The sequence below is a fragment of the Vanessa tameamea genome, chromosome 5 (genome assembly GCF_037043105.1).
Source record: "Vanessa tameamea isolate UH-Manoa-2023 chromosome 5, ilVanTame1 primary haplotype, whole genome shotgun sequence".
NCBI lineage: Eukaryota > Metazoa > Arthropoda > Insecta > Lepidoptera > Nymphalidae > Vanessa > Vanessa tameamea.
The window spans coordinates 3,966,147-3,978,935 of record NC_087313.1 but is presented as its reverse complement, the minus strand read 5'-3'; the positions used below and the strand labels follow the sequence as shown (position 1 = coordinate 3,978,935).

At 32.0% G+C, this 12,789-nt stretch overlaps 2 protein-coding genes across 2 annotated transcripts in view; one reads left to right on the top strand and one right to left on the bottom strand.

Annotated features, from left to right (window-relative positions):
* Nucleotides 1–2,245, bottom strand: part of Jhbp2 (Juvenile hormone binding protein 2) — a 178,563-nt gene extending 176,318 nt beyond the window's left edge. Inside the window, exon 1 of the mRNA XM_026628866.2 lies at nucleotides 2,219–2,245. The gene's annotated coding sequence lies outside the window, so the exon portion shown is untranslated. The remainder of the gene's footprint in view (nucleotides 1–2,218) is intronic.
* LOC113392708 (zinc metalloprotease ZmpB-like) overlaps nucleotides 1–12,789 on the top strand; it is a 61,019-nt gene that overhangs the window by 17,822 nt on the left and 30,408 nt on the right. The gene's annotated exons all lie outside the window — the stretch shown is intronic.

Below are 12,789 nucleotides of genomic sequence, written 5' to 3'. Positions count from 1 at the left end.
TTATGGGGGCACTATATGCATATAGCCGATATAGATCTGCAACGTTTTAGATATCTCAGAGCACAAAATCCGCAATTTAAAATTTCACGGACCACTAACACACTTTTATTCTGTTTCACGGGGTTAAGAAAACGCTTTTAAAATTAAGACGTTTTGCGACTCAATGTTTTGCAACAAATCAATTTGCATTAAAATACTTTCGTCCCATTTTGCGTATAATACGAGTACCGAAAGTCCAATCAGTAATATCTTCTAACAGGGATTACAAAAAAAGTCTCATCATTTATTAGTAGATATACTTGAATATGTAAAATATAACCCATTCATTTCAAAATAACTGCCTCGTTAGTCCAGTTGAGTTTGTAAGCTAGGCTTGGCAAAAGCTACTTTACTAACGAGGCAGCGAGCAGATCCAGAGGTTCGGCGCTCAAATCGTTAGTTAACCGGTTTTTCTTTGAATAAAACTTTAGAAGAGCCTAGAGTTTAATTAGAGTCCTTCCGAGCAAAACCGTTGATATAACGTCTCAACGATCTGCCAAAAAGTGAGAAAATAGAGAATCCACCTGTATTCGTTCTCTATGATCTTTCCTGTCCTAACGATCAGTCTTCTATGAGAATATTTGTTCAACTACATACAGAACGAACGAACGAAACAATCCAGGATTGGTGTATAAGTAGTATTTAATTTACGTTCTCTCTATGCCGATAATCTCTCCTAATTTATCTATGAGATAAAGAACATCAACTACTGCAAATATAATAAATAGGAATATTTTAATTAAGTTTGTTTTCAATTATAGCAAGGTACGAATATACCGATTACGTATAAATTGCCATTATCGTTAACATGTGATTTTATGGCGTGACTGAGCCATCAAGACTTGATATTACATGCATGCTAACGCTTTAATAAATTACGTGGTGATGAAAAACATGATGGAGCAACCTTCATCGGGCATCTCTTGGAAGAAATTTTGTGATAATTATATCTAATATTCCATAATAGAAGCCTGATGAGGTCTTCGCTTATCAAGTAGCAAGTCTTTGAGTCTGGTGTCTGCATAAGTACGCAAAAGTAAAACCATAATGATGTAAAATATGCTAGCGATAAAAATCGTGATACTTTAGAAAATATAACATGGCAACACTAACTCTTCATAGCTCGTGATCTCCGAATTTATTTCGACATCACCTATGTAATAGTCGTCAATTACTTAGCCACTTTGAACGTTGTGTAAAGTAAACAACTGAGGCATTGCGAGTCTTGAATAAATTTTGATAGCAAACATAACCTATTCGAAAACTACATAATATATCTCCGTTTCGCAAAGGGGAAATCACAAACACCATTTATTTTTATTTCCTTAAAAAAATGTGCTAATTTCAACATCTATGGATTTCAAAAGGCCTTCAAATCGAGTATTCTATTATTGTAAATTAAATTAAAGTAGAAAAAGTAAACTAATCTCAAGCAAGTTATAAAATAAACATAAACATCGAGTAACTCATCAAAAATAATCACATACTCGTAGAAGTCTATTACATTAAAACCTTTTTGAAATACATTTATTATCTGTACCCATCTGTTATGCATGTGAGATGAAAGTGAAACTATTCTATTAACTACTTTTACCCGCTACATACCACGCCCATATCACTCAACCATGTATAGATTAACTAGTTTGATGTTATTAGTATCAGTAATCCATTTGTTCTGTCAGATGTTAAACGAATGATAATATCGATACTTAATCGATTTTTATAATTAATTAAAATTAGATTGTAGGTGGCAACAATTTAAATATTTTCAACTTTATTTTTAATTCTAAAATGCACTGTTTGAAATAAAATAATATTTTGTTTATTTGCTCCAAAACCGTTTTACTGCTTTTGTTTGCTTACATTGAAAAAAAAAAGTTAATATTAAAGACACGGACGCAAAGAACAATTATTCTTTTTTTTTGTTTTTATATGTAAAAAGTTAACCGTTTTAAAATCATTCATAGATAAATGAAATATAACTTAGATATTTATGTGAATGACTATTATTAAGACAAATAGACGATAGCATAAAATTTCGGTCTGTGTGTAATATGAAGGGACTCTTTGTTGCCAGGACAACTAAGACATCGTTTTTAAATTTTGTATTTTTTTTTAAATTATTAAATTCATAAAATAACCATTTAATATGAACAATTGTTTAAATTGAGATTACGGTTTACTAAAATTACAGCATCTTAGTAAATTTAGTTAATAGATTGTAATGACGGATTACAGGTGGAATTATAATTGACATTCAGCTGCAATACATAGGTATGTGACCCATACATTCTTATAGTAAAAAAACAACATTATAAAATTAAAACACTACTTAGTGTTAAATCTTCTTCCCTTTTAAATAAATATAAATGAATCTTTGTCCTTTACGCGTTCCTAAACCGACTCTGAAAGAACTAACCAATTGTACTGCGTACGTCAACAAAGGAGCAACGGCGAAAAAAAAAAACAAATTCATATTTGTCGTTCAATAGAAACGTTTTGTGTATAAATCAACGTAACGTGTAACGTTAAATAAATCAATAACGACGTAATTATCTTATAGAATACGTCTTAAAATGTCCAAGGATTAAACTGAATACTTAAAAAAAAATTAAAAAATTATTTCATATTGCATTATTCGCTTTATAGTTTATCATACTTAATTACAATTATTACAACAAACATTAGCTAATGGTAAGTAATAATTTATTTACATAATGCATACTTGTTTACTAAGACGTACCTACTCGTTAGATCTGCACTGACGCCAATATAATTTTATGAGTCTAGTCGTATAATTTACGCCTCAAAATCGTGATCGTCATAAGTGTCAATTTACGACGAATATTTTAATAACCAAACACATTTTTGTAGTTATAAATATAAATAAACTCAATTTGCTCTATTCTGCCTGTACCTAACAAAACCTAACGTTGTAAAGTTGATTACGTAATAATGAAACATAATGATTACAATCTTTAAAACAATATTCGAGATATTGCTTTTTTTTTGTAGCGTTTTAAAATCGGTAATAAGATCAAAGTAAAAGCAATCACTAAATAATTAGAGAACGTTCCGAGTTCGAGACATCAAAATAGAATAAAATCTTTAACACAGCCGCATTGTTCGACGTTACCCAATCGAAGATGCTCGCGAAATTACTTTTACTAAAACAAAATAATAGAAATTTAATCCATATACTCTAAGAATAGAGTCTTAAATCCTTCAGCAGAGTGTATACGAAAATCGCATAGCCTAGATAAAGTGCTAAAGGTGCTATTAGGCATCGATCACACGCTAACGGTAGAATACATTTTCAATACACTTTTGTGGTTTTACATTTTTTTTTATTAGATTTTGTTTTTTTTGCCAAATTTAATAAATATTGATAGAAAACAACAGAGTTTATTAGTTTCATTAACCTAAAGATAAAGCTCTTATAGCTCTTACTTATTTTTTATCAGAGGAGTTTGTAATTGTCGTTTTGACATTTTGTCCAAAATGCAAATCTTTTAATAATTTTTAAGATATTTATAAGATAGTGTCATGTCAAAGAGTAAATATACGAATTGGTTAATTTAATGATTACGCATTTGATATTATTAGCTAATAAGCCATTCAACAATAAAAAATGAAAAATCATATAGGACGAAACAGGGACACAATATACAGTCATAATTTAAAAAAAAGTACCTTCTAAGTGTGTATTATTTTTTGACGACAACTGTAACTAAATTTTATTTCAATAATACTTACTATTAAATTTTTATGTAAAAATAAGCAATACAAAAACGCGATTACATAGAACTCCAGTTGAAACAAAACAATACTAAGAAAGTTGACTTCAACCGTTGAAGGATAAAATCTTTTACAGATGAAAATCTACAGTTCAGTGACCTTCTGTGACTGTTCCTTTAGCCGCTCGACGCTTCAATAGATAGTCGTCTATTTAATAGATAGTTAGATACTTACTGTACAGATACTAATTTGAGTTAACATTAATATAGTAATATTATCATACACGGACTTAATGTACCTACAATATTAAATATTATCAACTTTGTTCTTATTGTAGTAATATTACACTCCGAAATTCAGTAACCATCTTGTAACGGTTTATTTTTACAGTTACATCGTATTTTTTATGTAGCAAGGTTAAATTGTAATTTTAATTTAATTTTCAACGTCAAATGACTATTATACTCCAAAAAAATCATGTAAAAATATTGTTTTCGACGAGATAGGAGAAGAAATTAAAGTCGAGACTTGGTTGTGACAGTGTTGGCCATAAATATCCGAAAGACTTTTCTTAGCCCTAGTCTCTACGTTACCAATGAAGGACTTCTAAATTCCAAAACTATATCTTATACCGTTTAAACTGGCTGATAGGATACTATATATAGTATTATATATTATATATAATAAAACTCATAATAATTATATTCATTAGATTATAATATAATTTTATAAAACGTTTCATCGGAATAAATAAAGAAATACTAATTTACTAGTAAAATATTTCCTCCATACCAAAGGAATATATTTAAAATAACTCTTGACAAAAACTGTTCTTAAATTACTGTATAAATTTTCATAAACGGTTATCCTACCAGTAACCTCTATAGAAATAAGAAATAATTATGTTTGATTGCCTTAAAAGTTATTCGTTAGCCACGTTAATCGGTTTCGAAATCGATTCAAATATATTATAAATAATAAAGTAGCCGCTCGAATTTATTATAATATATCGATTCATATTTATTTACAAATTAAGACATCGATGACATCGATGACAATTTTATTCGATAATGAGTCCAAGTTAGTTTTTTTTAATTTTCTAGTCAAAAATTATTTATTTTACAGCAATGAGTAATTCTTATATTTTACATAATTTATCCAAGGAACACACGTTAGCCTTCAAAAGCATCAGCCGGAAACCCGCATGGAGTCGAATTCAAGGACACACCTAATTGTTATGAATCTACCGAAAAACATTTACATATTCTACAAATTGGTAATCAATAGATCTGCATATAGTTCCTGTCTGATCTGGGAATATTTGACGGAACAGATAGAAGCAGAAGCACAAATATATGTGAAAACGTGTTCAAAAATTGGCTGGAACATAACATCTCAGTTTCCAAGGTTGGTGTTGCAAGGAATGGTTAATATGGCGAACGGTACCTATGTCTGGTCTTTGGTGATCACTTACCACCGGCCCTTTTGCTCGACCGCTTATCTATTTGGAGAGGCTAGTATGACCCAGTGGTTAGAACGCGTGCATCTCAATCGAAGATTGCGTGTTCAAATCCAAGCCAGCATCTCTGAATTTAAGCGTTTAATTTGTGCTTATAATTAATCTTGTGCTCGGTGGTGAAAGAAAATATTGTTATAACCTGTTCAAGTTAGCTTGATCTTTTTAGACAGACGGGCTAGTGATGAGAAACAGAAAATGTAACAAATATAACAGTCAATGGAACGATGGAATGCGTAATTCAAATTAGAATTCAATTTTTTTTAACTTATTTCAACCACTAGCCAAAGAGACCCCAACCAAAAGGACCCCCGTTCGTAACAATAACTTAACAATGATCTTTAATAAGGATTTTTCTAATCGATATTTGTAGCAGTTACTGCCTGTTAGTCGCGTCCCTACCGTCCGACCGATGTAACATTGTACACGCGTCTATTATTTTCAGTGTTTCTATTTAAATTTTACTTTGAAGTAAAATTTAAATATATAATTATATATATAATATATTAGTATATATATAATAAGTGTAATAATATATAATAAGTATAAAAAGTCTTAAATTTTTCGGATCACGCTTCAATCTTTAGGAACTTTTGTATTATATGTTTTTTTTAAATATTTTTACAATTTTTAAAATTTAAATTTAAATCATTAAATTAAGAAAATAATATGTTCGTCATTGCAAAGTTATGTCGATCAGAAAAAATTACATCTGTCAAAAAGATCAAGCTATCTTGTCCAGGGTATAGGAAACCTGCATGCGTTTAATTAAAAAAAAAACTGTCACATGTGTTTATTTAAAACATAGAAAAGTATTCAAAAATCATATAAACAATCACCTAACTAAGGTCATCAACTTCTCATCGTCAGGTAAAATCGTAATTTAAAATTATCGTGGTTTTAATTGAATACCTATGTTTAATTATTTTAAGCGTGCAAAACACTAGCTTTAAATGTAGTTTTGTTGTGTTTGTGTAAAAAATATGTTAATAGTTGACACGGTTAAGTTTTCGAAATAAAAAGGCACACCACTAAATAAATCCACGTTTTGCAACGCGTTAAGCATGCACACGGTTTTGGCTATTTGGTCAAGGCTTTAGAACGAGGTTTAACCAATTAAAGCCAACTACGGTAATGCGTGATTATTTTCTCTATTTTATCTTTTGAAATTATGAAAAAAAATACTCGCCCAAAACGAACTACTTGTTTCTTTGTTGTTGTTGTGTGTTCTGGCCTCCACCCTGCCTCCTGGGGCACTGCCCTGGCGCACAGAACATTACTTGCGCCCTGGCGCATGTTGCGCTTAAGACGTGTCTGTTATATATATAATATCGGCACACATGATCTTCCTTGCGTTTGCTTTCCACTATAAAATACCATCTACGTAAAGGAAAACGTACATAGAGTCTCACATAACGATCAACAAGAGCTTCCATAACCGTCGTGTTTAGCTAACACATTTGTCGTACGCACTCCGCCGCCCCGCCCCCCAACCGCAATGTACTTGTTAAGGTCATATACTAAATAGTCCATATAATTTCGTCATCTAACAGTAATTTTATCAATGCTACTGAACCCTTCGCTCGGCAGCTTAATAAAACCGCACCGTAATATGTCTTTATATTATCTATTTAGTATTTATAATACTTACGTCTTTGGCAAAGTATTACCAAATAGCATGATGTAGGCAAACCCACTTGATGCCTGCAGGCGGTGTTTCAGGGTCGATTAGCACCCACACTGATTCTGAACTCTCGATTTCTCTTGACACACACATCGAATGTAAGTGACACGTGTTTAGAAACGGTGAGAGTGAATTTTTTATTGAACATCTTCATAACATATTAAAAGGGCCTTAACCTTCACGTAGCGCATAGAACTAACTTCTGCTTGAAGAAGAAAAAGTTTCAATCTAAGTGTACATACATTATGTACAAGGAAATCATTAAAAAATGTACACTTCAAGTCAATTAACAAGTTATAATTTCAATAATGACGTAATACCGACTTCTATTAATTCCGAAATTAAACTTCTGGTCCAGCATACGGTCTAACAAAGCCCCATAAAAGTTTTGAATGCATAGTAAATGAATTGAACATTTCTCCTTGAGAGAATTAGCATTTTTTGGTTATTGTTCATTGTATTCGTACGGTTATTTAATAAAAATATTATGTGTATTATATAAAACAGAATAATAGTCAATTATTTAAAAAAAAAATCTCTCCGCTTGCATGAAAATGACTATCTTTAAACTATTGAAGTAATTCAAGATGAAATTTAGAAAACATGAACATTCCAAGCTTATTACAGTGGCAAAACTTTTTTTTTTTAAAACGGCCAAGTACGACTCGGACTCGCGCACGTTGGGTTCCGTACCATTATCTATAAAAACCGCAAAAAAAATTATGTCTGTTGTATGGGATGCCCCACTTAAATATTTTTTTTATTCTGTTTTTAGTATTTATTGTTAAAGCTTCAATAGAAATAATTATCTTTAAAGATTTCAAGTGTCTAACTATCATGGTTCATGAGATACAGCCTGGTGACAGACGGACAGACGAACGGACAGCGGGGTCTTAATAATAAAGTCCCGTGCTACCTAACCCTACGGGTACAGAACCTTAAAAACTATAAGTACATTTGTTTTATTGCTTGAACCAAAAAAAATATACTCTTTTCATAGCAGCGTTACAACTAGTACCTTCTAACATTGCATCAAAGTACTATCAGTAGCCCAACCATAATTACGGCCAAGTTTTTGTTATCCATATTACTAAAGTGAGCATCATTGAAGCGAAAATAAACGCGATCGATGTTAACGATTCACATATTACAAAGCGATTACATCAAACAAATCAGTTACACAATATGATAAATACTTTCTTAGGTACATTCACATTTCGGCCTTGTATCCGGTTGCAACGGAAGTAACGGTCAGAGACGTCGCGTGCTTTGTGCGAATATGGCATTCGATCTAACGATCGGCTAAGGTCTATGACACTATTATGTGTTACGCTAAAAGAATTTAATTTATTTTCATTACGCTTTAAGTACATTTAAGAATTTGAACGAACTATAACAGTGAAAAACGTAACAGCCTGTAAATTTTCCACTGCTGGGCTAAGGCCTCGTCTCCTTTAAGGAGAAGGTTTTAAGCATATTCCACAACGCTGTTCCTGATTCACTCGTGGAAAAATGTCTTTGAAATTTGACACATGCAGGTTTCCTCACGATGTTTTCCTTCACCACCGAGCACCAGATGAATTATAAACACAACTTTAGCATTTGAAATATCAGTGGCGCTTGCCTGGGTTTGAACAATCATCGATGAAGAAGAATCTAATTCCCAAATTAAAACCGTACACAGTTGCGCTGCAAGCAATTATCATAACAATATAGATATAAATGTTTAAGGAAGAATATCTGACATCAAAATGAGTTAATTAATTCCGTTTAGTGGAAATTATTTTTGTGAAATACAGACTCGTAAACTAATAATATTTTAAAAATTACACTTTAAGCCTTGTACTTGAGAACGATACACTTATTTTAAACTTCCTATTTCGTTTTCCTCGAGTCAGATTTGCATATAATAGATGTTATTAAAGCAACCTGATTTACAGAAATGGTTTTAAATACATAGAATTACGCTTTAAACCAAATTCAATATGGCGCGCTTGTTTTTTTACAGTTCATATTTCCTGGATTGACTGAATACATACAAATATATATATTTTTAATATTATTAGTAATTTAATTTTTAAACGTGTATTTATAAAAATAACGTGTTGTTGCAGCAACACTTAGTATTTTTGTGTACCGGTTTGAAGGGTGAGTGAGCCAGTATAACTAGAGACAAGGGTCATAACATCCTACTACCCTAGGTTGACGGTGCATTGGCGATGAGAGAAATGGTTAATATTTCTTAAAGCACCAATGATATACGGCGGTGTACCACATACCATTAGGCAGCCCAATTGCCTGTCTTGGCGGAAGCCTAATTCGCGGAAGCCTATTTTATAAAAAAATATAGAAACAACGTTATAAGGTCGTTCATTTTTTTAAATTACATATATATAAAGGAAGTCAGAAGCACAAACAGGCAGGATGGTAAGTAATAATTACCGTCTAATTCAAAAACATTGGCAGTTTTAGAAACATTCATCAGAGATATTTAATCCATTACAGACGCAAAACTATAATGACACAAGGTCACGATAAAATTAAACATACTCTTTTAAAAATTTAAGTCATAATCTCTTTTGTTTAAATTGGATTAAAATAGTCTTACACAATTTTACATTTGTCTATACGAAGGTCGTCCGTCACGAGACTGTCGCAGTTCATTGTCAAGTAAAAGTTGCTCAGCGTGCTTACATAAATGTAGTCGACTAATTGACTAATCGAAAGCAAGTCTCACATCCATTACGGTTCGTTATTTAGAAGATATATCTTAGATTGATTGCGAAACACTTTCATTTACAACGACTGCTTCGCGATCACATCACATGCGATATTAGACCGGAATCATATCTCATCACACATATAACATTTTAATATCAGAGACGATCGCTTTTATTTACAATTTACGTGAAATGAAAACCGAGATCGATATGTGTTTAGAACGAGAATCTTAATCGAAGCTTGTGAGTCTAAACCTAGGAAAACATTTCTGGAAAACACTGCTCAAATTGTCTTTATAAATAAACTCGTACTTGGAGTAAAGGATAAAAAAGTGAGGAAACCATTGGTCCATCATGGTGGAATAAGCTTCAAGCCTTGTCCTCAATAGACGATGTCTTAGTTCAGCAGTAACATTTACAGCCTGTTACTGTTTGTGGAATGACTGTTACCAGCCGTAATATTTTTCGTAAGAAACTGCATTATAAAATTACAAACATAAGCCTCAATTATTCTTATCATTCATCTCAATTATAATTCTCCGTCGACAAGTCATTATCTTCGAAGTCAATTCAAATGTGTCGTTCGAACAGGCGTGACGGCACTGGCGACGAAGCCGCACCCAAATTCTTCTCACTTGTAACTTGCTTGTGGCAGCATAGCTTTGCGCATGCGTGACATAATTTTCATACCTACATTAATATTATCTACGTCTTGCCGTGATTTAAATGTATTAAACTATCTCGTAAATATGAATTAATTGTAAAGGATTTTTTTCTGACCTTGTTTCTTGACCCACAGACATTTGGCATTACAGTGAATATAAACGACTGTTTCCTCCATCGATGCTAACTATGGTTCTAAGTTGTAACATCCTTCGTACTGCAAAACAAAAATTCAGATTGTGATGCTGTCTAACAATAATTTGCAGGCACAATAAAATTTCATAGTTTGATATAACAATCTATACTAATAATATACTTTTTTGATTTTGAACCCCAAGGACGAACATAAGCCTTTTTATGCCTAACATTCGTAGCTAACTATGCTATCCTACCTTTCCTAATGACCTATGTTATTTCATTGTTGGAAAACTATTGAGTGCTTTGACGGTTCCTTTCGGTAGAATTTATTTTCCGAAACGGTAGTCACGTCAAATTTAAATCAATCTGTAAAACGCTTGAACGAAAATTGAAATGCTCGCAGGTGCTTACTTGTATAAAATTATATTTTATTTTTCAATAGTAAATATCATAGCAATGCCAAAAGTCCAATGTTATATAAAATATAATTGCAAATTCAATAAAAGAATAGTTTTTAAAACCTCATCCCTTCTTATTCATTATATAACAAAAAGTTTATCCTCACAAACAATATGTTCATTCTGCATAAATGCGGATATACAGTATAAATAAACCTACGAATATAATATCGTAAAACCTTAATCACTTCACAGTGCGTGACCAATGTTACAAATAAGGTTACGGACCGGTTGCATTCAATCCATTGCAAGAACTACGACAGTCTTTGTTACCGGCCTTGCGATCTGAAAGCATAACTTCCGATCAATCATAGTTACAGATTAACTAGTTGTCGTCTGCGGCTTCGGTCGTAGGTACCTACACAAGTAGCCCATATCCATCCTTGGGGCTCAAGCTTGCGTCATACAAAATTCCAACAATTAAGTAAGTAACAAACAGACAGACAAAATTACTTTCGTATTATTATATTAGTATAGATTAGCTTATACCTGCATTACCTGCTGCTTTACTTTACTGCTGTATATATTTCCAAGTTACAAAGTGTATTTAAACCTAGTAAACTTTGTCAATTGTAAACTATACTCAAACAAAATATCACGTCGATCACGGCTTTAATTCTACTGACAAATGGACAGTTCATTGCAATCAAATCGAAACATACTCGTTGCCGTTCAGGACGTTTTCCTTTTCTACAAACGCAACTACAATCCAGTTGCGGTATTAGACCGCTTCATAAAATATTAGCCTTTTTACATTGTATTAAAGTTAACTTCAGTAAGTCTAATGACATATTGTGTGATATCTTTTCAAAACCTTTCCATTCCTAAGTCGTATTTATAAGACTGTACCAAAAAGTGTACTTTTCTGATTTGGAAACAATAAGGAAGAAAAAAAGACCCGATAAGACGTCGACTTTACGGACTTTCAAGTAAAAATTCGTATCAAAATATTCTATGTCAATTAGAAGAGTCTTCTGTAAGTATTTTAACGCTATTTATAGATAACATAAAAAGCAAAGAACAGAAATAGCGACCGTCGTATACACGAGAGTTCCATCGTAATTAATTATGTCTTTATGTTGAAAGCGTTTATGTTTAAAACCTGTCCTGTATTTTGTTAGTAGACACAAGTAAAACAAACATGCTAATATACTAATACATATAAAATCTACTATCACTCCAATTTTGAGGAAGTACCGTGCGACACTTTTCCCTGGTCGGCTTTTTAAATTTAAACAGCATTTCCTAAATTTAATGACTTAAGGAGACGGAAATAAAAGTTGCATATTAATGGATAGTTTCTAATTTAAGCAATTGTTTTATTTTTTCTACAATCAATGATCGGAATATTTTGCAGTAGTAAGAAGAAGGTTCTATTTAAAACGAAATAGATTTTTTGTAATCTTTTCATCTCTTTGTAACATTGCGAACTCGGACCGCATTTAATTATTACTGTTGGCAAGACCATTACAAAAACAAATGTAAGAATTCATCAGTGCGTTCTCTTTGAATTGCACTAATTTATTGAAATATGTGTGTAACAAAAAAAATGTGAATGCTCCCCTGCCAGTCTACGGCCTCCTCTCTGTTTTTAGGGTAGGTTGGGAGTTCACTACAAAACTCTTTCAATACTCATGTCATGTATATCCGTCACTGAGAGTATTCCTCACGGCGTATTTTTTCTGCTGAACACGAGATTAATTAAAAATACAAATGGACTTACAGATAAAAAATAAACCTACAATTTTTTAAGGTCATGTTCATACTATTCGACTCTCCTGTCTCTGTATAACGATGAATAACTTTTCAAAATAAAAAGTCCTATTACATTAA